Source organism: Salmo salar, chromosome 23 (assembly GCF_965601325.2).
Source record: "Salmo salar chromosome 23, fSalSal1, whole genome shotgun sequence".
NCBI lineage: Eukaryota > Metazoa > Chordata > Actinopteri > Salmoniformes > Salmonidae > Salmo > Salmo salar.
In genome coordinates, this window is record NC_138313.1 from 264,135 (window position 1) to 290,506 (window position 26,372).

The window sequence follows — 26,372 nt, forward strand, 5'->3', positions numbered from 1 at the left end:
TAGGCCTGTCCAGAATGTCGCTAGTTCGGCATGATCGGAGTCATTGTTTTTGGTGACAAAAATAGAAATCTGCAATTTTTTGTGAAAATTGTTTTAAAATGTTTTTTTAGGCCTGTCCAGAATGTCGCTAGTTCGGCATGACCGGGGTCACTGTTTTTGTGTCGTGAAAATGAAAAAAAAATATCTGCAATTTTTTGTGAAAATGGTTATAAAATGTTTTTTTAGGCCTGTCCAATATGTCGCTAGTTCGGAATGATCGGAGTCATTGTTTTTGGTGACAAAAATAGAAATCTGCAATTTTTTGTGAAAATGGTTATAAAATGTTTTTTTAGGCCTGTCCAGAATGTCGCTAGTTCGGCATGATCGGAGTCATTGTTTTTGGTGACAAAAATAGAAATCTGCAATTTTTTGTGAAAATGGTTATAAAATGTTTTTTTAGGCCTGTCCAGAATGTCGATAGTTCGGCATGACCGGGGTCACTGTTTTTGTGTCGTGAAAATGAAAAAAAAATATCTGCAATTTTTTGTGAAAATGGTTATAAAATGTTTTTTTAGGCCTGTCCAGAATGTCGATAGTTCGGCATGACCGGGGTCACTGTTTTTGTATCAAAAAAATAAAAAATAAATATCTGCAATTTTTTGTGAAAATGGTTATAAAATGTTTTTTTAGGCCTGTCCAGAATGTCGATAGTTCGGCATGACCGGGGTCACTGTTTTTGTATCAAAAAAATAAAAAATAAATATCTGCAATTTTTTGTGAAAATGGTTATAAAATGTTTTTTTAGGCCTGTCCAGAATGTCGATAGTTCGGCAAGACCGGGGTCACTGTTTTTGTGTCGTGAAAATGAAAAAAAAATATCTGCAATTTTTTGTGAAAATGGTTATAAAATGTTTTTTTAGGCCTGTCCAAAATGTTGCTAGTTCGGCATGATCGGAGTCATCGTTTTTGATGACAAAAATAGAAATCTGCAATTTTTTGTGAAAATAGTTTTAAAATGTTTTTTTAGGCCTGTCCAGAATGTCGCTAGTTCGGCATGATCGGAGTCATTGTTTTTGGTGACAAAAATAGAAATCTGCAATTTTTTGTGAAAATAGTTTTAAAATGTTTTTTTAGGCCTGTCCAGAATGTCGCTAGTTCGGCATGACCGGGGTCACTGTTTTTGTGTCGTGAAAATGAAAAAAAAAGATCTGCAATTTTTTGTGAAAATGGTTATAAAATGTTTTTTTAGGCCTGTCCAAAATGTCGCTAGTTCGGCATTAACCTGTTAGGGCTAGGGGGCAGCATTGACACGGCTGGATAAAAAACATACCCGATTTAATCTGGTTACCACTCCTACTCAGTAACTAGAATATGCATATACTTATTACATATGGATAGAAAACACCCTAAATTTTCTAAAACTGTTTGAATGGTGTCTGTGAGTATAACAGAACTCAAATGGCAGGTCAAAACCTGAGAGATTCCTTTACAGGAAGTGGCCTGTCTGACCATTTCTGGAACTTCTTTGCCATCTCTATCATTTACTAAGGATCTCTGCTCTAACGTGACACTTCCCACGTCGTCCATAGGCTCTCATAGCCCGGGAAAAAAGAGAATGTCGTCATTCCAGCCCCAGGCTGAAACACATTATCGCCTTTCTCAAGTGGCCCATCAAGAGACACTAGCTTATGCGCGTGACCCCGACCGCCCCCGCCTTTGGGATTTTTTCCTCTGTTTGCCGAAAAGGAGATTCCCTGTCGGAATTTTACCGCTTTTCTACGAGAAAAATGTCGTAAAAATTGATTTTAAACAGCGGTTGACATGCTTCGACGTACGGCAATTGAATACTTTGAATTTTATTGTCAGGAATTGCGCCAAGCGCGCGACACTTCTTTACTATTTCGGATAGTGTCTGGAACGCACGAACAAAACGCCGCTATTCGGATATAACGATGGATTATTTTGGACCAAACCAACATTTGTTATTGAAGTAGACGTCCTGGGTGTGCATTCTGACGAAGACAACAAAAGGTAATGACATTTTTATAATAGTAAATATGATTATGGTGAGTGCTAAACTTGCCGGGTGTCTAAATAGCGAGCCCGTGATGCCTGGGCTATATACTTAGAATATTGCAAAATGTGCTTTCACCAAAAAGCTATTTTAAAATCGGACATATCGAGTGCATAGAGGAGGTCTGTATCTATAATTCTTAAAATAATTGTTATGCTTTTTGTGAACGTTTATCGTGAGTAATTTAGTAAAATGTTAGCGAATTCCCCGTAAGTATGCTAGTTCTGAACGTCACATGCTAATGTAAAAAGCTGGTTTTTGATATAAATATGAACTTGATTGAACAAAACATGCATGTATTGTATAACATAATGTCCTAGGGTTGTCATCTGATGAAGATCATCAAAGGTGAGTGCTGCATTTAGCTGTCTTCTGGGTTTTGGTGACATTATATGCTGGCTTGAAAAATGGGTGTCTGATTATTTCTGGCTTGGTACTCTGCTGACATAATCTAATGTTTTGCTTTCGTTGTAAAGCCTTTTTGAAATCGGACAGTGTGGTTAGATTAACGAGAGTCTTATCTTTAAATGGCTGTAAAATAGTCATATGTTTGAGAAATTGAAGTAATAGGATTTTGAAGATTTTGAAAATCGCGCCACAGGCTGGCAGTGGATGTTACGTAGGTGGGACGAATTCGTCCCGCCGGTCCCATAGAGGTTAACGTGGTCATTGTTTTTGGTGACAAAAATAGAAATCTGCAATTTTTTGTGAAAATGGTTATAAAATGTTTTTTTAGGCCTGTCCAGAATGTCGCTAGTTCGGCATGATGGGAGTCATTGTTTTTGGTGACAAAAATAGAAATCTGCAATTTTTTGTGAAAATGGTTATAAAATGTTTTTTTAGGCCTGTCCAGAATGTCGCTAGTTCGGCATGACCGGGGTCACTGTTTTTGTGTCGTGAAAACCCAAAAAAAATATCAGCAATTTTTTGTGAAAATGGTTATAAAATGTTTTTTTAGGCCTGTCCAGAATGTCGCTAGTTCGGCATTAACGGGGTCACTGTTTTTGTGTCAAAAAAATAAAAAATAAATATCTGCAATTTTTTGTGAAAATGGTTATAAAATGTTTTTTTAGGCCTGTCCAGAATGTCGCTAGTTCGGCATTAACGGGGTCACTGTTTTTGTGTCAAAAAAATAAAAAATAGAAATCTGCAATTTTTTGTGAAAATAGTTTTAAAATGTTTTTTTAGGCCTGTCCAGAATGTCGATAGTTCGGCATGACCGGGGTCACTGTTTTTGTGTCAAAAAAAATAAAAAATGAAAAATAAAAAATCTGAGCTTTTTTTGTGAAAATGGTTCTAAAATGTTTTTTTTTAGGCCTGTCCAAAATGTCGCTAGTTCGGCATGATCGGAGTCATCGTTTTTGGTGACAAAAATAGAAACTGCAATTTTTTGTGGAAATGGTTTTAAAATGTTTTTTTAGGCCTGTCCAGAATGTCGATAGTTCGCCATGACCGGGGTCACTGTTTTTGTGTCGTGAAAATGAAAAAAAAATATCTGCAATTTTTTGTGAAAATGGTTATAAAATGTTTTTTTAGGCCTGTCCAGGATGTTGCTAGTTCGGCATGACCGGGGTCACTGTTTTTGTGTCAAAAAAATAAAAAATAAATATCTGCAATTTTTTCTGAAAATGGTTATAAAATGTTTTTTTAGGCCTGTCCAGAATGTCGATAGTTTGGCATGACCGGGGTCACTGTTTTTGTGTCAAAAAATGAAGAAAAAAAATCTGAGCTATTTTGGTGAAAATTGTTCTAAAATGCTTTTTCTAGGCCTGTCCAAAATGTCGCTAGTTCGGCATGATCGGAGTCATTGTTTTTGGTGACAAAAATAGAAATCTGCAATTTTTTGTGAAAATAGTTTTAAAATGTTTTTTTAGGCCTGTCCAGAATGTCGATAGTTCGGCATGACCGGGGTCACTGTTTTTGTATCAAAATAAAAAAAAATGAAAAATAAAATATCTGAGCTTTTTTTGTGAAAATGGTTCTAAAATATTTTTTTATGCCTGTCCAAAATGTTGCTAGTTCGGCATGATCGGAGTCATCGTTTTTGATGACAAAAATAGAAATCTTCAATTTTTTGTGAAAATAGTTTTAAAATGTTTTTTTAGGCCTGTCCAGAATGTCGCTAGTTCGGCATGACCGGGGTCACTGTTTTTGTGTCGTGATAATTAAAAAAAAATATCTGCAATTTTTTGTGAAAATGGTTATAAAATGTTTTTTTTAGGCCTGTCCAAAATGTCGCTAGTTCGGCATGATCGGAGTCATTGTTTTTGGTGACAAAAATAGAAATCTGCAATTTTTTGTGAAAATAGTTTAAAATGTTTTTTTTAGGCCTGTCCAAAATGTCGCTAGTTCGGTATGACCGGGGTCACTGTTTTTGTGTCAAGAAAATGAAGAAAAAAAAATCAGCAATTTTTTGTGAAAATGGTTTTAAAAATTTTTTTTAGGCCTGTCCAAAATGTCGCTAGTTCGGCATGATCGGAGTCATCGTTTTTGGTGACAAAAATAGAAATCTGCAATTTTTTGTGAAAATGGTTTTAAAATGTTTTTTTAGGCCTGTCCAGAATGTCGCTAGTTCGGCATGACCGGTGTCACTGTTTTTGTGTCACGAAAATGAAAAAAAAAATCTGCAATTTTTTGTGAAAATGGTTCTAAAATGTCTTTTTTTTAGGCCTGTCCAAAATGTCGCTAGTTCGGCATGATCGGAGTCATCGTTTTTGGTGACAAAAATAGAAATATACAATTTTTTGTGAAAATAGTTTTAAAATGTTTTTTTAGGCCTGTCCAGAATGTCGATAGTTCGGCATGACCGGGGTCACTGTTTTTGTGTCAAAAAAAATAAAAAATGAAAAATAAAAAATCTGAGCTTTTTTTGTGAAAATGGTTCTAAAATGTTTTTTTTTAGGCCTGTCCAAAATGTTGCTAGTTCGGCATGATCGGAGTCATCGTTTTTGGTGACAAAAATAGAAACTGCAATTTTTTGTGGAAATGGTTTTAAAATGTTTTTTTAGGCCTGTCCAGAATGTCGATAGTTCGCCATGACCGGGGTCACTGTTTTTGTGTCGTGAAAATGAAAAAAAAATATCTGCAATTTTTTGTGAAAATGGTTATAAAATGTTTTTTTAGGCCTGTCCAGAATGTCGATAGTTCGCCATGACCGGGGTCACTGTTTTTGTGTCAAAAAATGAAAAAAAAAATCTGAGCTATTTTTGTGAAAATTGTTCTAAAATGCTTTTTTTAGGCCTGTCTAAAATGTCGCTAGTTCGGCATGATCGGAGTCATTGTTTTTGGTGACAAAAATAGAAATCTGCAATTTTTTGTGAAAATAGTTTTAAAATGTTTTTTTAGGCCTGTCCAGAATGTCGCTAGTTCGGCATGACCGGGGTCACTATTTTTGTGTCGTGAAAATGAAAAAAAAATATCTGCAATTTTTTGTGAAAATGGTTATAAAATGTTTTTTTAGGCCTGTCCAGAATGTCGATAGTTCGGCATGACCGGGGTCACTGTTTTTGTGTCAAAAAATGAAAAAAAAATATCTGAGCTATTTTTGTGAAAATTGTTTTAAAATGTTTTTTTTAGGCCTGTCCAAAATGTCGCTCGTTCGGCATGATCGGAGTCATTGTTTTTGGTGACAAAAATAGAAATCTGCTATTTTTTGTGAAAATAGTTTTAAAATGTTTTTTTAGGCCTGTCCAGAATGTCGCTAGTTCGGCATGACCGGGGTCACTGTTTTTGTGTCAAAAAAATAAAAAATAAATATCTGCAATTTTTTCTGAAAATGGTTATAAAATGTTTTTTTAGGCCTGTCCAGAATGTCGATAGTTCGGCATGACCGGGGTCACTGTTTTTGTGTCAAAAAAGTAAAAAAAAAAAAGTGAGCTATTTTTGTGAAAATTGTTCTAAAATGTTTTTCTTAGGCCTGTCCAAAATGTCGCTAGTTCGGCATGATCGGAGTCATTGTTTTTGGTGACAAAAATAGAAATCTGCAATTTTTTGTGAAAATAGTTTTAAAATGTTTTTTTAGGCCTGTCCAGAATGTCGCTAGTTCGGCATGACCGGTGTCACTGTTTTTGTGTCGTGAAAATGAAAAAAAAATATCTGCAATTTTTTGTGAAAATGGTTATAAAATGTTATTTTAGGCCTGTCCAGAATGTCGATAGTTCGGCATGACCGGGGTCACTGTTTTTGTGTCAAAAAAAATAAAAAATGAAAAATAAAAAATCGGAGCTTTTTTTGTGAAAATGGTTCTAAAATATTTTTTTAGGCCTGTCCAAAATGTCGCTAGTTCGGCATGATCGGAGTCATCGTTTTTGGTGACAAAAATAGAAATCTGCAATTTTTTGTGAAAATAGTTTTAAAATGTTTTTTTTAGGCCTGTCCAGAATGTCGCTAGTTCGGCATGACCGGGGTCACTGTTTTTGTGTAAAAAAAAAAAAAAATCTGAGCATTTTTTGTGAAAATAGTTATAAAATGTTTTTTTAGGCCTGGCAGAATGTCGCTAGTTCGGCATAACCGGGGTCACTGTTTTTGTGTCAAAAAATGAAAAAGAAAATCTGAGCTTTTTTTGTGAAAATGGTCCTAAATTGTTTTTTTTTAGGCCTGTCCAAAATGTCGCTAGTTCGGCATGACCGGGGTCACTGTTTTTGTGTCACGAAAATGAAAAAAAAAAATCTGCAATTTTTTGTGAAAATGGTTTTACATTTTTTTTTTAGGCCTGTCCAGAATGTCGCTAGTTCGGCATGATCGGAGTCATCGTTTTTGGTGACAAAAATAGAAATATACAATTTTTTGTGAAAATGGTTTTAAAATGTTTGTTTAGGCCTGTCCAGAATGTCGCTAGTTCGGCATGACCGGGGTCACTTTTTTTGTGTCACAAAAATGAAAAAAAAAAAATCTGCAATTTTTTGTGAAAATGGTTATAAAATGTTTTTTTTAGGCCTGTCCAGAATGTCGCTAGTTCGGCATGATCGGAGTGATTGTTTTTGGTGACAAAAATAGAAATCTGCAATTTTTTGTGAAAATGGTTATAAAATGTTTTTTTAGGCCTGTCCAGAATGTCGATAGTTCGGCATGACCGGGGTCACTGTTTTTGTGTCAAAAAAGTAAAAAAAAAAAAGTGAGCTATTTTTGTGAAAATTGTTCTAAAATGTTTTTCTTAGGCCTGTCCAAAATGTCGCTAGTTCGGCATGATCGGAGTCATTGTTTTTGGTGACAAAAATAGAAATCTGCAATTTTTTGTGAAAATAGTTTTAAAATGTTTTTTTAGGCCTGTCCAGAATGTCGCTAGTTCGGCATGACCGGTGTCACTGTTTTTGTGTCGTGAAGATGAAAAAAAAATATCTGCAATTTTTTGTGAAAATGGTTATAAAATGTTATTTTAGGCCTGTCCAGAATGTCGCTAGTTCGGCATGACCGGGGTCACTGTTTTTGTGTCAAAAAAAATAAAAAATGAAAAATAAAAAATCGGAGCTTTTTTTGTGAAAATGGTTCTAAAATATTTTTTTAGGCCTGTCCAAAATGTCGCTAGTTCGGCATGATCGGAGTCATCGTTTTTGGTGACAAAAATAGAAATCTGCAATTTTTTGTGAAAATAGTTTTAAAATGTTTTTTTTAGGCCTGTCCAGAATGTCGCTAGTTCGGCATGACCGGGGTCACTGTTTTTGTGTAAAAAAAAAAAAAAATCTGAGCATTTTTTGTGAAAATAGTTATAAAATGTTTTTTTAGGCCTGGCAGAATGTCGCTAGTTCGGCATAACCGGGGTCACTGTTTTTGTGTCAAAAAATGAAAAAGAAAATCTGAGCTTTTTTTGTGAAAATGGTCCTAAATTGTTTTTTTTTAGGCCTGTCCAAAATGTCGCTAGTTCGGCATGACCGGGGTCACTGTTTTTGTGTCACGAAAATGAAAAAAAAAAATCTGCAATTTTTTGTGAAAATGGTTTTACATTTTTTTTTTAGGCCTGTCCAGAATGTCGCTAGTTCGGCATGATCGGAGTCATCGTTTTTGGTGACAAAAATAGAAATATACAATTTTTTGTGAAAATGGTTTTAAAATGTTTGTTTAGGCCTGTCCAGAATGTCGCTAGTTCGGCATGACCGGGGTCACTTTTTTTGTGTCACAAAAATGAAAAAAAAAAAATCTGCAATTTTTTGTGAAAATGGTTATAAAATGTTTTTTTAGGCCTGTCCAGAATGTCGCTAGTTCGGCATGATCGGAGTGATTGTTTTTGGTGACAAAAATAGAAATCTGCAATTTTTTGTGAAAATGGTTATAAAATGTTTTTTTAGGCCTGTCCAGAATGTCGATAGTTTGGCATGACCGGGGTCACTGTTTTTGTGTCAAAAAAATAAATAAATAAAAATAAAAAATCTGAGCTTTTTTGTAAAAATGGTTCTAAAATATTTTTTTAGGCCTGTCCAAAATGTCGCTAGTTCGGCATGATCGGAGTCATCGTTTTTGATGACAAAAATAGAAATCTGCAATTTTTTGTGAAAATGGTTTTAAAATGTTTTTTTAGGCCTGTCCAGAATGTCGATAGTTCGGCATGACCGGGGTCACTGTTTTTGTGTCACGAAAATGAAAAAAAAATATCTGTAATTTTTGGTGAAAATGGTTTTTAAATGTTTTTTTTAGGCCTGTCTAGAATGTCGCTAGTTCGGCATGACCGGGGTCACTGTTTTTGTGTCACGAAAATGAAAAAAAAAAATCTGCCATTTTTTGTGAAAATGGTTTTAAAATTTTTTTTTAGGCCTGTCCAGAATGTCGCTTTTTCGGCATGATCGGAGTCATCGATTTTGATGACAAAATAGACATCTGCAATTTTTTGTGAAAATGGTTTTTAAATGTTTTTTTTAGGCCTGTCTAGAATGTCGCTAGTTCGGCATGACCGGGGTCACTGTTTTTGTGTCACGAAAAAAAAAAAAAAACATCAGCAATTTTTTGTGAAAATGGTTTTAAAAAATTTTTTTAGGCCTGTCCAGAATGTCGCTTTTTCAGCTTGATCGGAGTCATCGTTTTTAGGGACAAAATAGAAATCTGCAATTTTTTGTATAAATTGTTTTTGAAAAAAAATTTTAGGCCAGTCCGGAATGTTGCTAGTTCGGTCACTTTTTTTGTGTCACGAAAAAGAAAAAAAAAATAATCTGCAATTTTTTGTGAAAATGGTTATAAAATGTTTTTTAGGCCTTTCCAGAATGTCGATAGTTCGGCATGACCGGGGTCACTGTTTTTGTGTCAAAAAATGAAGAAAAAAAAAATCAGAGCTTTTTTTGTGAAAATTGTTCTAAAATGTTTTTTTAGGCCTTTCCAGAATGTCGATAGTTCGGCATGATCGGAGTCATCGTTTTTGGTGACAAAAATAGAAATCTGCAATTTTTTGTGAAAATGGTTTTAAAATGTTTTTTTAGGCCTGTCCAGAATGTCGCTAGTTCAGCATGACCGTGTCACTGTTTTTGTGTCACGAAAATGAAAAAAAAAAATCTGCAATTTTTTGTGAAAATGGTTTTGCATTTTTTTTTTAGGCCTGTCCAGAATGTCGCTTTTTCGGCATGATCGGAGTCATCGATTTTGATGACAAAATAGACATCTGCAATTTTTTGTGAAAATGGTTTTTAAATGTTTTTTTTAGGCCTGTCTAGAATGTCGCTAGTTCGGCATGACCGGGGTCACTGTTTTTGTGTCACGAAAATGAAAAAAAAAAATCTGCCATTTTTTGTGAAAATGGTTTTACATTTTTTTTTAGGCCTGTCCAGAATGTCGCTTTTTCGGCATTATCGGAGTCATAGTTTTTAGGGACAAAATAGAAATCTGCAATTTTTTGTGAAAATGGTTTTAAAATGTTTTTTTAGGCCTGTCCAGAATGTCGCTAGTTCGGCATGACCGGGGTCACTGTTTTTGTGTCACGAAAATGAAAAAAAAAAATCTGCCATTTTTTGTGAAAATGGTTTTACATTTTTTTTTAGGCCTGTCCAGAATGTCGCTTTTTCGGCATTATCGGAGTCATAGTTTTTAGGGACAAAATAGAAATCTGCAATTTTTTGTGAAAATGGTTTTAAAATGTTTTTTTAGGCCTGTCCAGAATGTCGATAGTTCGGCATGACCGGGGTCACTGTTTTTGTGTCAAAAAATGAAAAAAAAAAAATCAGAGCTTTTTTTGTGAAAATTGTTCTAAAATGTTTTTTTAGGCCTGTCCAAAATGTCGCTAGTTCGGCATGATCGGAGTCATCGTTTTTGGTGACAAAAATAGAAATCTGCAATTTTTTGTGAAAATGGTTTTAAAATGTTTTTTTAGGCCTGTCCAGAATGTCGCTAGTTCAGCATGACCGTGTCACTGTTTTTGTGTCACGAAAATGAAAAAAAAAAATCTGCAATTTTTTGTGAAAATGGTTTTGCATTTTTTTTTTAGGCCTGTCCAGAATGTCGCTTTTTCGGCATGATCGGAGTCATCGATTTTGATGACAAAATAGACATCTGCAATTTTTTGTGAAAATGGTTTTTAAATGTTTTTTTTAGGCCTGTCTAGAATGTCGCTAGTTCGGCATGACCGGGGTCACTGTTTTTGTGTCACGAAAATGAAAAAAAAAAATCTGCCATTTTTTGTGAAAATGGTTTTACATTTTTTTTTAGGCCTGTCCAGAATGTCGCTTTTTCGGCATTATCGGAGTCATAGTTTTTAGGGACAAAATAGAAATCTGCAATTTTTTGTGAAAATGGTTTTAAAATGTTTTTTTAGGCCTGTCCAGAATGTCGCTAGTTCGGCATGACCGGGGTCACTGTTTTTGTGTCACGAAAATGAAAAAAAAAAATCTGCCATTTTTTGTGAAAATGGTTTTACATTTTTTTTTAGGCCTGTCCAGAATGTCGCTTTTTCGGCATTATCGGAGTCATAGTTTTTAGGGACAAAATAGAAATCTGCAATTTTTTGTGAAAATGGTTTTAAAATGTTTTTTTAGGCCTGTCCAGAATGTCGATAGTTCGGCATGACCGGGGTCACTGTTTTTGTGTCAAAAAATGAAAAAAAAAAAATCAGAGCTTTTTTTGTGAAAATTGTTCTAAAATGTTTTTTTAGGCCTGTCCAAAATGTCGCTAGTTCGGCATGATCGGAGTCATCGTTTTTGGTGACAAAAATAGAAATCTGCAATTTTTTGTGAAAATGGTTTTAAAATGTTTTTTTAGGCCTGTCCAGAATGTCGCTAGTTCAGCATGACCGTGTCACTGTTTTTGTGTCACGAAAATGAAAAAAAAAAATCTGCAATTTTTTGTGAAAATGGTTTTGCATTTTTTTTTTAGGCCTGTCCAGAATGTCGCTTTTTCGGCATGATCGGAGTCATCGATTTTGATGACAAAATAGACATCTGCAATTTTTTGTGAAAATGGTTTTTAAATGTTTTTTTTAGGCCTGTCTAGAATGTCGCTAGTTCGGCATGACCGGGGTCACTGTTTTTGTGTCACGAAAATGAAAAAAAAAAATCTGCCATTTTTTGTGAAAATGGTTTTACATTTTTTTTTAGGCCTGTCCAGAATGTCGCTTTTTCGGCATGATCGGAGTCATAGTTTTTAGGGACAAAATAGAAATCTGCAATTTTTTGTGAAAATGGTTTTAAAATGTTTTTTTAGGCCTGTCCAGAATGTCGATAGTTCGGCATGACCGGGGTCACTTTTTTTGTGTCAAGAAAATGAAAAAAATATATCTGCAATTTTTTGTGAAAATGGTTATAAAAATTTTTTTTAGGCCTGTCCAGAATTTCGATAGTTCGGCATGACCGGGGTCACTGTTTTTGTGTCAAAAAAGGAAAAATAAAAAATCTGAGCTTTTTTTGTGAAAATGGTTCTAAAATGTTTTTTTTTAGGACGTCCAAAATGTCGCTAGTTCGGCATGATCGGAGTCATCGTTTTTGGTGACAAAAATAGAAATCTGCAATTTTTTGTGAAAATGGTTTTTAAATGTTTTTTTAGGCCTGTCCAGAATGTCGCTAGTTCGGCATGACCGGTGTCACTGTTTTTGTGTCACGAAAATGAAAAAAAAAAATCTGCATTTTTTTTGTGAAAATTGTTCTAAAATGTTTTTTTAGGCCTGTCCAAAATGTCGCTAGTTCGGCATGATCGGAGTCATCGTTTTTGGTGACAAAAATAGAAATCTGCAATTTTTGGTGAAAATGGTTTTTAAATGTTTTTTTAGGCCTGTCCAGAATGTCGCTAGTTCGGCATGATCGGAGTCATAGTTTATAGGGACAGAATAGAAATCTGCAATTTTTTGTGAAAATGGTTTTAAAATGTTTTTTTAGGCCTGTCCAGAATGTCGATAGTTCGGCATGACCGTGGTCACTGTTTTTGTGTCACGAAAATGCAAAAAAATATCTGTAATTTTTTGTGAAAATGGTTTTTAAATGTTTTTTTTAGGCCTGTCCAGAATGTCGCTAGTTCAGCATGACCGGTCACTGTTTTTGTGTCGTGAAAATGAAAAAAAAATACCTGCAATTTTTGGTGAAAATGGTTATAAAATGTTTTTTAGTCCTGTCCAGAATGTCGCTAGTTCGGCATGACCGGGGGCACTGTTTTTGTGTCGTGAAAATGAAGAAAAAAAAATCTGCAATTTTTTGTGAAAATGGTTTTACATTTTTTTTTAGGCCTGTCCAGAATGTCGCTTTTTCGGCATGATCGGAGTCATAGTTTTTAGGGACAAAATAGAAATCTGCAATTTTTTGTGAAAATGGTTTTAAAATGTTTTTTTAGGCCTGTCCAGAATGTCGATAGTTCGGCATGACCGGGGTCACTGTTTTTGTGTCACGAAAATGAAAAAAAAATATCTGTAATTTTTGGTGAAAATGGTTTTTAAATGTTTTTTTTAGGCCTGTCTAGAATGTCGCTAGTTCGGCATGACCGGGGTCACTGTTTTTGTGTCACGAAAATGAAAAAAAAAAATCTGCCATTTTTTGTGAAAATGGTTTTAAAAATTTTTTTTAGGCCTGTCCAGAATGTCGCTTTTTCGGCATGATCGGAGTCATCGATTTTGATGACAAAATAGACATCTGCAATTTTTTGTGAAAATGGTTTTTAAATGTTTTTTTTAGGCCTGTCTAGAATGTCGCTAGTTCGGCATGACCGGGGTCACTGTTTTTGTGTCACGAAAAAAAAAAAAAAACATCTGCAATTTTTGGTGAAAATGGTTTTAAAAATTTTTTTTAGGCCTGTCCAGAATGTCGCTTTTTCAGCTTGATCGGAGTCATCGTTTTTAGGGACAAAATAGAAATCTGCAATTTTTTGTATAAATTGTTTTTTAAAAAAAATTTTAGGCCAGTCCGGAATGTTGCTAGTTCGGTCACTTTTTTTGTGTCACGAAAAAGAAAAAAAAAATAATCTGCAATTTTTTGTGAAAATGGTTATAAAATGTTTTTTAGGCCTTTCCAGAATGTCGATAGTTCGGCATGACCGGGGTCACTGTTTTTGTGTCAAAAAATGAAGAAAAAAAAAATCAGAGCTTTTTTTGTGAAAATTGTTCTAAAATGTTTTTTTAGGCCTTTCCAGAATGTCGATAGTTCGGCATGATCGGAGTCATCGTTTTTGGTGACAAAAATAGAAATCTGCAATTTTTTGTGAAAATGGTTTTAAAATGTTTTTTTAGGCCTGTCCAGAATGTCGCTAGTTCAGCATGACCGTGTCACTGTTTTTGTGTCACGAAAATGAAAAAAAAAAATCTGCAATTTTTTGTGAAAATGGTTTTGCATTTTTTTTTTAGGCCTGTCCAGAATGTCGCTTTTTCGGCATGATCGGAGTCATCGATTTTGATGACAAAATAGACATCTGCAATTTTTTGTGAAAATGGTTTTTAAATGTTTTTTTTAGGCCTGTCTAGAATGTCGCTAGTTCGGCATGACCGGGGTCACTGTTTTTGTGTCACGAAAATGAAAAAAAAAAATCTGCCATTTTTTGTGAAAATGGTTTTACATTTTTTTTTAGGCCTGTCCAGAATGTCGCTTTTTCGGCATTATCGGAGTCATAGTTTTTAGGGACAAAATAGAAATCTGCAATTTTTTGTGAAAATGGTTTTAAAATGTTTTTTTAGGCCTGTCCAGAATGTCGCTAGTTCGGCATGACCGGGGTCACTGTTTTTGTGTCACGAAAATGAAAAAAAAAAATCTGCCATTTTTTGTGAAAATGGTTTTACATTTTTTTTTAGGCCTGTCCAGAATGTCGCTTTTTCGGCATTATCGGAGTCATAGTTTTTAGGGACAAAATAGAAATCTGCAATTTTTTGTGAAAATGGTTTTAAAATGTTTTTTTAGGCCTGTCCAGAATGTCGATAGTTCGGCATGACCGGGGTCACTGTTTTTGTGTCAAAAAATGAAAAAAAAAAAATCAGAGCTTTTTTTGTGAAAATTGTTCTAAAATGTTTTTTTAGGCCTGTCCAAAATGTCGCTAGTTCGGCATGATCGGAGTCATCGTTTTTGGTGACAAAAATAGAAATCTGCAATTTTTTGTGAAAATGGTTTTAAAATGTTTTTTTAGGCCTGTCCAGAATGTCGCTAGTTCAGCATGACCGTGTCACTGTTTTTGTGTCACGAAAATGAAAAAAAAAAATCTGCAATTTTTTGTGAAAATGGTTTTGCATTTTTTTTTTAGGCCTGTCCAGAATGTCGCTTTTTCGGCATGATCGGAGTCATCGATTTTGATGACAAAATAGACATCTGCAATTTTTTGTGAAAATGGTTTTTAAATGTTTTTTTTAGGCCTGTCTAGAATGTCGCTAGTTCGGCATGACCGGGGTCACTGTTTTTGTGTCACGAAAATGAAAAAAAAAAATCTGCCATTTTTTGTGAAAATGGTTTTACATTTTTTTTTAGGCCTGTCCAGAATGTCGCTTTTTCGGCATGATCGGAGTCATAGTTTTTAGGGACAAAATAGAAATCTGCAATTTTTTGTGAAAATGGTTTTAAAATGTTTTTTTAGGCCTGTCCAGAATGTCGATAGTTCGGCATGACCGGGGTCACTTTTTTTGTGTCAAGAAAATGAAAAAAATATATCTGCAATTTTTTGTGAAAATGGTTATAAAATTTTTTTTTAGGCCTGTCCAGAATTTCGATAGTTCGGCATGACCGGGGTCACTGTTTTTGTGTCAAAAAAGGAAAAATAAAAAATCTGAGCTTTTTTTGTGAAAATGGTTCTAAAATGTTTTTTTTTAGGAATTCCAAAATGTCGCTAGTTCGGCATGATCGGAGTCATCGTTTTTGGTGACAAAAATAGAAATCTGCAATTTTTTGTGAAAATGGTTTTTAAATGTTTTTTTAGGCCTGTCCAGAATGTCGCTAGTTCGGCATGACCGGTGTCACTGTTTTTGTGTCACGAAAATGAAAAAAAAAAATCTGCATTTTTTTGTGAAAATTGTTCTAAAATGTTTTTTTAGGCCTGTCCAAAATGTCGCTAGTTCGGCATGATCGGAGTCATCGTTTTTGGTGACAAAAATAGAAATCTGCAATTTTTGGTGAAAATGGTTTTTAAATGTTTTTTTAGGCCTGTCCAGAATGTCGCTAGTTCGGCATGATCGGAGTCATAGTTTATAGGGACAGAATAGAAATCTGCAATTTTTTGTGAAAATGGTTTTAAAATGTTTTTTTAGGCCTGTCCAGAATGTCGATAGTTCGGCATGACCGTGGTCACTGTTTTTGTGTCACGAAAATGCAAAAAAATATCTGTAATTTTTTGTGAAAATGGTTTTTAAATGTTTTTTTTAGGCCTGTCCAGAATGTCGCTAGTTCAGCATGACCGGTCACTGTTTTTGTGTCGTGAAAATGAAAAAAAAATACCTGCAATTTTTGGTGAAAATGGTTATAAAATGTTTTTTAGTCCTGTCCAGAATGTCGCTAGTTCGGCATGACCGGGGGCACTGTTTTTGTGCCGTGAAAATGAAGAAAAAAAAATCTGCAATTTTTTGTGAAAATGGTTTTACATTTTTTTTTAGGCCTGTCCAGAATGTCGCTTTTTCGGCATGATCGGAGTCATAGTTTTTAGGGACAAAATAGAAATCTGCAATTTTTTGTGAAAATGGTTTTAAAATGTTTTTTTAGGCCTGTCCAGAATGTCGATAGTTCGGCATGACCGGGGTCACTGTTTTTGTGTCACGAAAATGAAAAAAAAATATCTGTAATTTTTTGTGAAAATGGTTTTTAAATGTTTTTTTTAGGCCTGTCCACAATGTCGCTAGTTTGGCATGATCGGAGTCATCGTTTTTGGTGACAAAATAGAAATCTGCAATTTTTTGTGAAAATAGTTTTCAAATGTTTTTTTAGGCCTGTCCAGAATGTCGCTAGTTCAGCATGACCGGGGTCACTGTTTTTGTGTCGTGAAAATGAAAAAAAAATATCTGCAATTTTTGGTGAAAATGGTTATAAAATGTTTTTTTAGGCCTGTCCAGAATGTCGATAGTTCGGCATGACCGGGGTCACTGTTTTTGTGTCAAAAAATGAAAAAAAAAAATCTGAGCTTTTTTTGTGAAAATTGTTCTAAAAATGTTTTTTTAGGCCTGTCCAGAATGTCGCTAGTTCAGCATGACCGGGGTCACTGTTTTTGTGTCGTGAAAATGAAAAAAAAATACCTGCAATTTTTGGTGAAAATGGTTATAAAATGTTTTTTTAGGCCTGTCCAGAATGTCGATAGTTCGGCATGACTGGGGTCACTGTTTTTGTGTCAAATAATGAAAAAAAAAAATCTGAGCTATTTTTGTGAAAATTGTTCTAAAATGTTTTTTTTAGGCCTGTCCAAAATGTCGCTAGTTCGGCATGATCGGAGTGATTGTTTTTGGTGACAAAAATAGAAATCTGCAATTTTTTGTGAAAATAGTTTTAAAATGTTTTTTTAGGCCTGTCCAGAATGTCGCTAGTTCAGCATGACCGGTCACTGTTTTTGTGTCGTGAAAATGAAGAAAAAAAAATCTGCAATTTTTTGTGAAAATGGTTATAAAATGTTTTTTTAGGCCTTTCAAGAATGTCGCTAGTTCGGCATGCCCGGGGTCACTGTTTTTGTGTCGTGAAAATGAAGAAAAAAAAATCTGCAATTTTTTGTGAAAATGGTTATAAAATGTTTTTTTAGGCCTTTCCAGAATGTCGATAGTTCGGCATGACCGGTGTCACTGTTTTTGTGTCAAAAAATGAAAAAAAAAAATCTGAGCTTTTTTTGGGAAAATTGTTCTAAAATGTTTTTTTAGGCCTGTCCAAAATGTCGCTAGTTCGGCATGATAGGAGTGATTGTTTTTGGTGCCAAAAATTGAAATCTGCAATTTTTTGTGAAAATAGTTTTAAAATGTTTTTTTAGGCCTGTCCAGAATGTCGCTAGTTCAGCATGACCGGTCACTGTTTTTGTGTCGTGAAAATGAAAAAAAAATACCTGCAATTTTTGGTGAAAATGGTTATAAAATGTTTTTTTTAGGCCTGTCCAGAATGTCGCTAGTTCGTCATGCCCGGGGTCACTGTTTTTGTGTCGTGAAAATGAAGAAAAAAAAATCTGCAATTTTTTGTGAAAATGGTTTTAAAACATTTTTTTAGGCCTGTCCAGAATGTCGCTTTTTCGGCATCATCGGAGTCATCGTTTTTAGGGACAAAACAGAAATCTGCAATTTTTTGTGAAAATGTTTTTAAAATGTTTTTTTAGGCCTGTCCAGAATGTCACTAGTTCGGCATTACCGGGGTCACTGTTTTTGTGTCACAAAAATGAAAAAAAAAAAATCTGCAATTTTTTGTGAAAATGGTTTTAAAACATTTTTTTAGGCCTGTCCAAAATGTCGCTAGTTCGGCATGATCGGAGTCATCGTTTTTGGTGACAAAAATAGAAATCTGCAGTTTTTTGTGAAAATGTTTTTTAAATGTTTTTTTAGGGCTGTCCAGAATGTCGCTAGTTCGGCATGACCGGGGTCACTTTTTTTGTGTCACAAAAATGAAAAAAAAAAAATCTGCAATTTTTTGTGAAAATGGTTATAAAATGTTTTTTTTAGGCCTGTCCAGAATGTCGATAGTTCGGCATGACCGGGGTCACTGTTTTTGTGTCAAAAAATGAAAAAAAAAAATCTGAGCTATTTTTGTGAAAATTGTTCTAAAATGTTTTTTTTAGGCCTGTCCAAAATGTCGCTCGTGCGGCATGATCGGAGTGATTGTTTTTGGTGACAAAAATAGAAATCTGCAATTTTTTGTGAAAATAGTTTTAAAATGTTTTTTTAGGCCTGTCCAGAATGTCGCTAGTTCAGCATGACCGGGGTCACTGTTTTTGTGTCGTGAAAATGAAAAAAAAATATCTGCAATTTTTGGTGAAAATGGTTATAAAATGTTTTTTTAGGCCTGTCCAGAATGTCGATAGTTCGGCATGACCGGGGTCACTGTTTTTGTGTCAAAAAATGAAAAAAAAAATCTGAGCTTTTTTTGTGAAAATTGTTCTAAAAAGTTTTTTTAGGCCTGTCCAAAATGTCGCTAGTTCGGCATGATCGGAGTCATCGTTTTTGGTGACAAAAATAGAAATCTGCAATTTTTTGTGAAAATGGTTTTAAAATGTTTTTTTAGGCCTGTCCAGAATGTCGATAGTTCGGCATGACCGGGGTCACTGTTTTTGTGTCAAAAAAATAAATAAATAAAAATAAAAAATCTGAGCTTTTTTTGTAAAAATGGTTCTAAAATATTTTTTTAGGCCTGTCCAAAATGTCGATAGTTCGGCATGATCGGAGTCATCGTTTTTGATGACAAAAATAGAAATCTGCAATTTTTTGTGAAAATGGTTTTAAAATGTTTTTTTAGGCCTGTCCAGAATGTCGCTAGTTCGGCATGACCGGGGTCACTGTTTTTGTGTCGTGAAAATGAAAAAAAAAAATCTGAGCTTTTTTTGTGAAAATTGTTCTAAAATGTTTTTTTAGGCCTGTCCAAAATGTCGCTAGTTCGGCATGATCGGAGTCATCGTTTTTAGGGACAAAATAGAAATCTGCAATTTTTTGTGAAAATGTTTTTAAAATGTTTTTTTAGGCCTGTCCAGAATGTCGCTAGTTCGGCATTACCGGGGTCACTTTTTTTGTGTCACAAAAATGAAAAAAAAAAAATCTGCAATTTTTTGTGAAAATGTTATAAAATGTTTTTTTAGGCCTGTCCAGAATGTCGATAGTTCGGCATGACCGGGGTCACTGTTTTTGTGTCAAAAAATGAAAAAAAAAATCTGAGCTATTTTTGTGAAAATTGTTCTAAAATGTTTTTTTTAGGCCTGTCCAAAATGTCGCTAGTTCGGCATGATCGGAGTGATTGTTTTTGGTGACAAAAATAGAAATCTGCAATTTTTTGTGAAAATAGTTTTAAAATGTTTTTTTAGGCCTGTTCAGAATGTCGCTAGTTCAGCATGACCGGTCACTGTTTTTGTGTCGTGAAAATGAAGAAAAAAAAATCTGCAATTTTTTGTGAAAATGGTTTTAAAACATTTTTTTAGGCCTGTCCAAAATGTCGCTAGTTCGGCATGATCGGAGTCATCGTTTTTGGTGACAAAAATAGAAATCTGCAATTTTTTGTGAAAATGTTTTTTAAATGTTTTTTTTAGGGCTGTCCAGAATGTCGCTAGTTCGGCATGACCGGGGTCACTTTTTTTGTGTCACAAAAATGAAAAAAAAAAAATCTGCAATTTTTTGTGAAAATGGTTATAAAATGTTTTTTTTAGGCCTGTCCAGAATGTCGATAGTTCGGCATGACCGGGGTCACTGTTTTTGTGTCAAAAAATGAAAAAAAAAAATCTGAGCTATTTTTGTGAAAATTGTTCTAAAATGTTTTTTTTAGGCCTGTCCAAAATGTCGCTAGTTCGGCATGATCGGAGTGATTGTTTTTGGTGACAAAAATAGAAATCTGCAATTTTTTGTGAAAATAGTTTTAAAATGTTTTTTTAGGCCTGTTCAGAATGTCGCTAGTTCAGCATGACCGGTCACTGTTTTTGTGTCGTGAAAATGAAGAAAAAAAAATCTGCAATTTTTTGTGAAAATGGTTTTAAAACATTTTTTTAGGCCTGTCCAAAATGTCGCTAGTTCGGCATGATCGGAGTCATCGTTTTTGGTGACAAAAATAGAAATCTGCAATTTTTTGTGAAAATGTTTTTTAAATGTCTTTTTTAGGGCTGTCCAGAATGTCGCTAGTTCGGCATGACCGGGGTCACTTTTTTTGTGTCACAAAAATGAAAAAAAAAAAATCTGCAATTTTTTGTGAAAATGGTTATAAAATGTTTTTTTTAGGCCTGTCCAGAATGTCGATAGTTCGGCATGACCGGGGTCACTGTTTTTGTGTCAAAAAATGAAAAAAAAAAATCTGAGCTATTTTTGTAAAAATGGTTCTAAAATATTTTTTTAGGCCTGTCCAAAATGTCGCTAGTTCGGCATGATCGGAGTCATCGTTTTTGATGACAAAAATAGAAATCTGCAATTTTTTGTGAAAATGGTTTTAAAATGTTTTTTTAGGCCTGTCCAGAATGTCGATAGTTCGGCATGACCGGGGTCACTGTTTTTGTGTCAAAAAAATAAATAAATAAAAATAAAAAATCTGAGCTTTTTTTGTAAAAATGGTTCTAAAATATTTTTTTAGGCCTGTCCAAAATGTCGCTAGTTCGGCATGATCGGAGTCATCGTTTTTGATGACAAAAATAGAAATCTGCAATTTTTTGTGAAAATGTTTTTTAAATGTTTTTTTAGGGCTGTCCAGAATGTCGCTAGTTCGGCATGACCGGGGTCACTTTTTTTGTGTCACAAAAATGAAAAAAAAAAATCTGCAATTTTTTGTGAAAATGGTTATAAAATGTTTTTTTTAGGCCTGTCCAGAATGTCGATAGTTCGGCATGACCGGGGTCACTGTTTTTGTGTCAAAAAATGAAAAAAAAAAATCTGAGCTATTTTTGTAAAAATGGTTCTAAAATATTTTTTTAGGCCTGTCCAAAATGTCGCTAGTTCGGCATGATCGGAGTCATCGTTTTTGATGACAAAAATAGAAATCTGCAATTTTTTGTGAAAATGGTTTTAAAATGTTTTTTTAGGCCTGTCCAGAATGTCGATAGTTCGGCATGACCGGGGTCACTGTTTTTGTGTCAAAAAAATAAATAAATAAAAATAAAAAATCTGAGCTTTTTTTTTAAAAAATGGTTCTAAAATATTTTTTTAGGCCTGTCCAAAATGTCGCTAGTTCGGCATGATCGGAGTCATCGTTTTTGATGACAAAAATAGAAATCTGCAATTTTTTGTGAAAATGGTTTTAAAATGTTTTTTTAGGCCTGTCCAGAATGTCGATAGTTCGGCATGCCCGGGGTCACTGTTTTTGTGTCGTGAAAATGAAGAAAAAAAAATCTGCAATTTTTTGTGAAAATGGTTTTAAAACATTTTTTTAGGCCTGTCCAGAATGTCGCTTTTTCGGCATCATCGGAGTCATCGTTTTTAGGGACAAAACAGAAATCTGCAATTTTTTGTGAAAATGTTTTTTAAATGTTTTTTTAGGCCTGTCCAGAATGTCGCTAGTTCGGCATGATCGGAGTCATCGTTTTTAGGGACAAAATAGAAATCTGCAATTTTTTGTGAAAATGTTTTTAAAATGTTTTTTTAGGCCTGTCCAAAATGTCGCTAGTTCGGCATGATCGGAGTCATCGTTTTTAGGGACAAAATAGAAATCTGCAATTTTTTGTGAAAATGTTTTTAAAATGTTTTTTTAGGCCTGTCCAGAATGTCGCTAGTTCGGCATTACCGGGGTCACTTTTTTTGTGTCACAAAAATGAAAAAAAAAAATCTGCAATTTTTTGTGAAAATGGTTTTAAAACATTTTTTTAGGCCTGTCCAAAATGTCGCTAGTTCGGCATGATCGGAGTCATCGTTTTTGGTGACAAAAATAGAAATCTGCAATTTTTTGTGAAAATGTTTTTTAAATGTTTTTTTAGGGCTGTCCAGAATGTCGCTAGTTCGGCATGACCGGGGTCACTTTTTTTGTGTCACAAAAATGAAAAAAAAAAAATCTGCAATTTTTTGTGAAAATGGTTATAAAATGTTTTTTTTAGGCCTGTCCAGAATGTCGATAGTTCGGCATGACCGGGGTCACTGTTTTTGTGTCGAAAAAATGAAAAAAAAAAATCTGCAGCTATTTTTGTGAAAATTGTTCTAAAATGTTTTTTTTAGGCCTGTCCAAAATGTCGCTCGTGCGGCATGATCGGAGTGATTGTTTTTGGTGACAAAAATAGAAATCTGCAATTTTTTGTGAAAATGGTTATAAAATGTTTTTTTTAGGCCTGTCCAGAATGTCGATAGTTCGGCATGACCGGGGTCACTGTTTTTGTGTCACAAAAATGAAAAAAAAAAATCTGCAGCTATTTTTGTGAAAATGGTTCTAAAATATTTTTTTAGGCCTGTCCAGAATGTCGATAGTTCGGCATGACCGGGGTCACTGTTTTTGTGTCAAAAAAATAAATAAATAAAAATAAAAAATCTGAGCTTTTTTGTAAAAATGGTTCTAAAATATTTTTTTAGGCCTGTCCAAAATGTCGCTAGTTCGGCATGATCGGAGTCATCGTTTTTGATGACAAAAATAGAAATCTGCAATTTTTTGTGAAAATGGTTTTAAAATGTTTTTTTAAGTCCAGAATGTCGATAGTTCGGCATGACCGGGGTCACTGTTTTTGTGTCAAAAAAATAAATAAATAAAAATAAAAAATCTGAGCTATTTTTGTAAAAATGGTTCTAAAATATTTTTTTAGGCCTGTCCAGAATGTCGCTAGTTCAGCATGACCGGGGTCACTGTTTTTGTGTCGTGAAAATGAAAAAAAAATACCTGCAATTTTTGGTGAAAATGGTTATAAAATGTTTTTTTAGGCCTGTCCAGAATGTCGATAGTTCGGCATGATCGGAGTTATCGTTTTTGGTGACAAAAATAGAAATCTGCAATTTTTTGTGAAAATGGTTTTAAAATGTTTTTTTAGGCCTGTCCAGAATGTCGCTTTTTCGGCATGATCGGAGTCACTCGTTTTTAGGGACGGAAAATGAGAAATCTGCAATTTTTTGTGAAAATGGTTTTAAAATGTTTTTTTAGGCCTGTCCAGAATGTCGCTAGTTCGGCATGACCGGGGTCACTTTTTTTGTGTCACAAAAATGAAAAAAAAAAATCTGCAATTTTTTGTGAAAATGGTTATAAAATGTTTTTTTTAGGCCTGTCCAGAATGTCGATAGTTCGGCATGACCGGGGTCACTGTTTTTGTGTCAAAAAATGAAAAAAAAAAATCTGAGCTATTTTTGTGAAAATGGTTCTAAAATGTTTTTTTTAGGCCTGTCCAAAATGTCGCTAGTTCAGCATGACCGGTCACTGTTTTTGTGTCGTGAAAATGAAAAAAAAAAACCTGGCAATTTTTGGTGAAAATGGTTATAAAATGTTTTTTTAGGCCTGTCCAGAATGTCGATAGTTCGGCATGATCGGAGTCATCGTTTTTGATGACAAAAATAGAAATCTGCAATTTTTTGTGAAAATGGTTTTAAAATGTTTTTTTTAGGCCTGTCCAGAATGTCGATAGTTCGGCATGACCGGGGTCACTGTTTTTGTGTCAAAATAATAAACAAATAAAAATAAAAAATCTGAGCTTTTTTTGTAAAAATGGTTCTAAAATATTTTTTTAGGCCTGTCCAAAATGTCGCTAGTTCGGCATGATCGGAGTCATCGTTTTTGATGACAAAAATAGAAATCCGCAATTTTTTGTGAAAATGTTTTTTAAATGTTTTTTTTCGGCCTGTCCAGAATGTCGATAGTTCGGCATTACCGGGGTCACTTTTTTTGTGTCACAAAAATGAAAAAAAAAAAATCTGCAATTTTTTGTGAAAATGTTATAAAATGTTTTTTTAGGCCTGTCCAGAATGTCGATAGTTCGGCATGACCGGGGTCACTGTTTTTGTGTCAAAAAATGAAAAAAAAAATCTGAGCTATTTTTGTGAAAATTGTTCTAAAATGTTTTTTTTAGGCCTGTCCAAAATGTCGCTAGTTCGGCATGATCGGAGTGATTGTTTTTGGTGACAAAAATAGAAATCTGCAATTTTTTGTGAAAATAGTTTTAAAATGTTTTTTTAGGCCTGTTCAGAATGTCGCTAGTTCAGCATGACCGGTCACTGTTTTTGTGTCGTGAAAATGAAGAAAAAAAAATCTGCAATTTTTTGTGAAAATGGTTTTAAAACATTTTTTTAGGCCTGTCCAAAATGTCGCTAGTTCGGCATGATCGGAGTCATCGTTTTTGGTGACAAAAATAGAAATCTGCAATTTTTTGTGAAAATGTTTTTTAAATGTCTTTTTTAGGGCTGTCCAGAATGTCGCTAGTTCGGCATGACCGGGGTCACTTTTTTTGTGTCACAAAAATGAAAAAAAAAAAATCTGCAATTTTTTGTGAAAATGGTTATAAAATGTTTTTTTTAGGCCTGTCCAGAATGTCGATAGTTCGGCATGACCGGGGTCACTGTTTTTGTGTCAAAAAAATAAAGAAAAAAAAAAATCTGAGCTATTTTTGTAAAAATGGTTCTAAAATATTTTTTTAGGCCTGTCCAAAATGTCGCTAGTTCGGCATGATCGGAGTCATCGTTTTTGATGACAAAAATAGAAATCTGCAATTTTTTGTGAAAATGGTTTTAAAATGTTTTTTTAGGCCTGTCCAGAATGTCGATAGTTCGGCATGACCGGGGTCACTGTTTTTGTGTCAAAAAAATAAATAAATAAAAATAAAAAATCTGAGCTTTTTTTGTAAAAATGGTTCTAAAATATTTTTTTAGGCCTGTCCAAAATGTCGCTAGTTCGGCATGATCGGAGTCATCGTTTTTGATGACAAAAATAGAAATCTGCAATTTTTTGTGAAAATGTTTTTTAAATGTTTTTTTAGGGCTGTCCAGAATGTCGCTAGTTCGGCATGACCGGGGTCACTTTTTTTGTGTCACAAAAATGAAAAAAAAAAATCTGCAATTTTTTGTGAAAATGGTTATAAAATGTTTTTTTTAGGCCTGTCCAGAATGTCGATAGTTCGGCATGACCGGGGTCACTGTTTTTGTGTCAAAAAATGAAAAAAAAAAATCTGAGCTATTTTTGTAAAAATGGTTCTAAAATATTTTTTTAGGCCTGTCCAAAATGTCGCTAGTTCGGCATGATCGGAGTCATCGTTTTTGATGACAAAAATAGAAATCTGCAATTTTTTGTGAAAATGGTTTTAAAATGTTTTTTTAGGCCTGTCCAGAATGTCGATAGTTCGGCATGACCGGGGTCACTGTTTTTGTGTCAAAAAAATAAATAAATAAAAATAAAAAATCTGAGCTTTTTTTTTAAAAATGGTTCTAAAATATTTTTTTAGGCCTGTCCAAAATGTCGCTAGTTCGGCATGATCGGAGTCATCGTTTTTGATGACAAAAATAGAAATCTGCAATTTTTTGTGAAAATGGTTTTAAAATGTTTTTTTAGGCCTGTCCAGAATGTCGATAGTTCGGCATGCCCGGGGTCACTGTTTTTGTGTCGTGAAAATGAAGAAAAAAAAATCTGCAATTTTTTGTGAAAATGGTTTTAAAACATTTTTTTAGGCCTGTCCAGAATGTCGCTTTTTCGGCATCATCGGAGTCATCGTTTTTAGGGACAAAACAGAAATCTGCAATTTTTTGTGAAAATGTTTTTAAAATGTTTTTTTAGGCCTGTCCAAAATGTCGCTAGTTCGGCATGATCGGAGTCATCGTTTTTAGGTGACAAAATAGAAATCTGCAATTTTTTGTGAAAATGTTTTTAAAATGTTTTTTTAGGCCTGTCCAGAATGTCGCTAGTTCGGCATTACCGGGGTCACTTTTTTTGTGTCACAAAAATGAAGAAAAAAAAATCTGCAATTTTTTGTGAAAATGGTTTTAAAACATTTTTTTAGGCCTGTCCAAAATGTCGCTAGTTCGGCATGATCGGAGTCATCGTTTTTGGTGACAAAAATAGAAATCTGCAATTTTTTGTGAAAATGTTTTTTAAATGTTTTTTTAGGGCTGTCCAGAATGTCGCTAGTTCGGCATGACCGGGGTCACTTTTTTTGTGTCACAAAAATGAAAAAAAAAAAATCTGCAATTTTTTGTGAAAATGGTTATAAAATGTTTTTTTTAGGCCTGTCCAGAATGTCGATAGTTCGGCATGACCGGGGTCACTGTTTTTGTGTCAAAAAAATAAATAAATAAAAATAAAAAATCTGAGCTATTTTTGTAAAAATGGTTCTAAAATATTTTTTTAGGCCTGTCCAAAATGTCGCTAGTTCGGCATGATCGGAGTCATCGTTTTTGATGACAAAAATAGAAATCTGCAATTTTTTGTGAAAATAGTTTTAA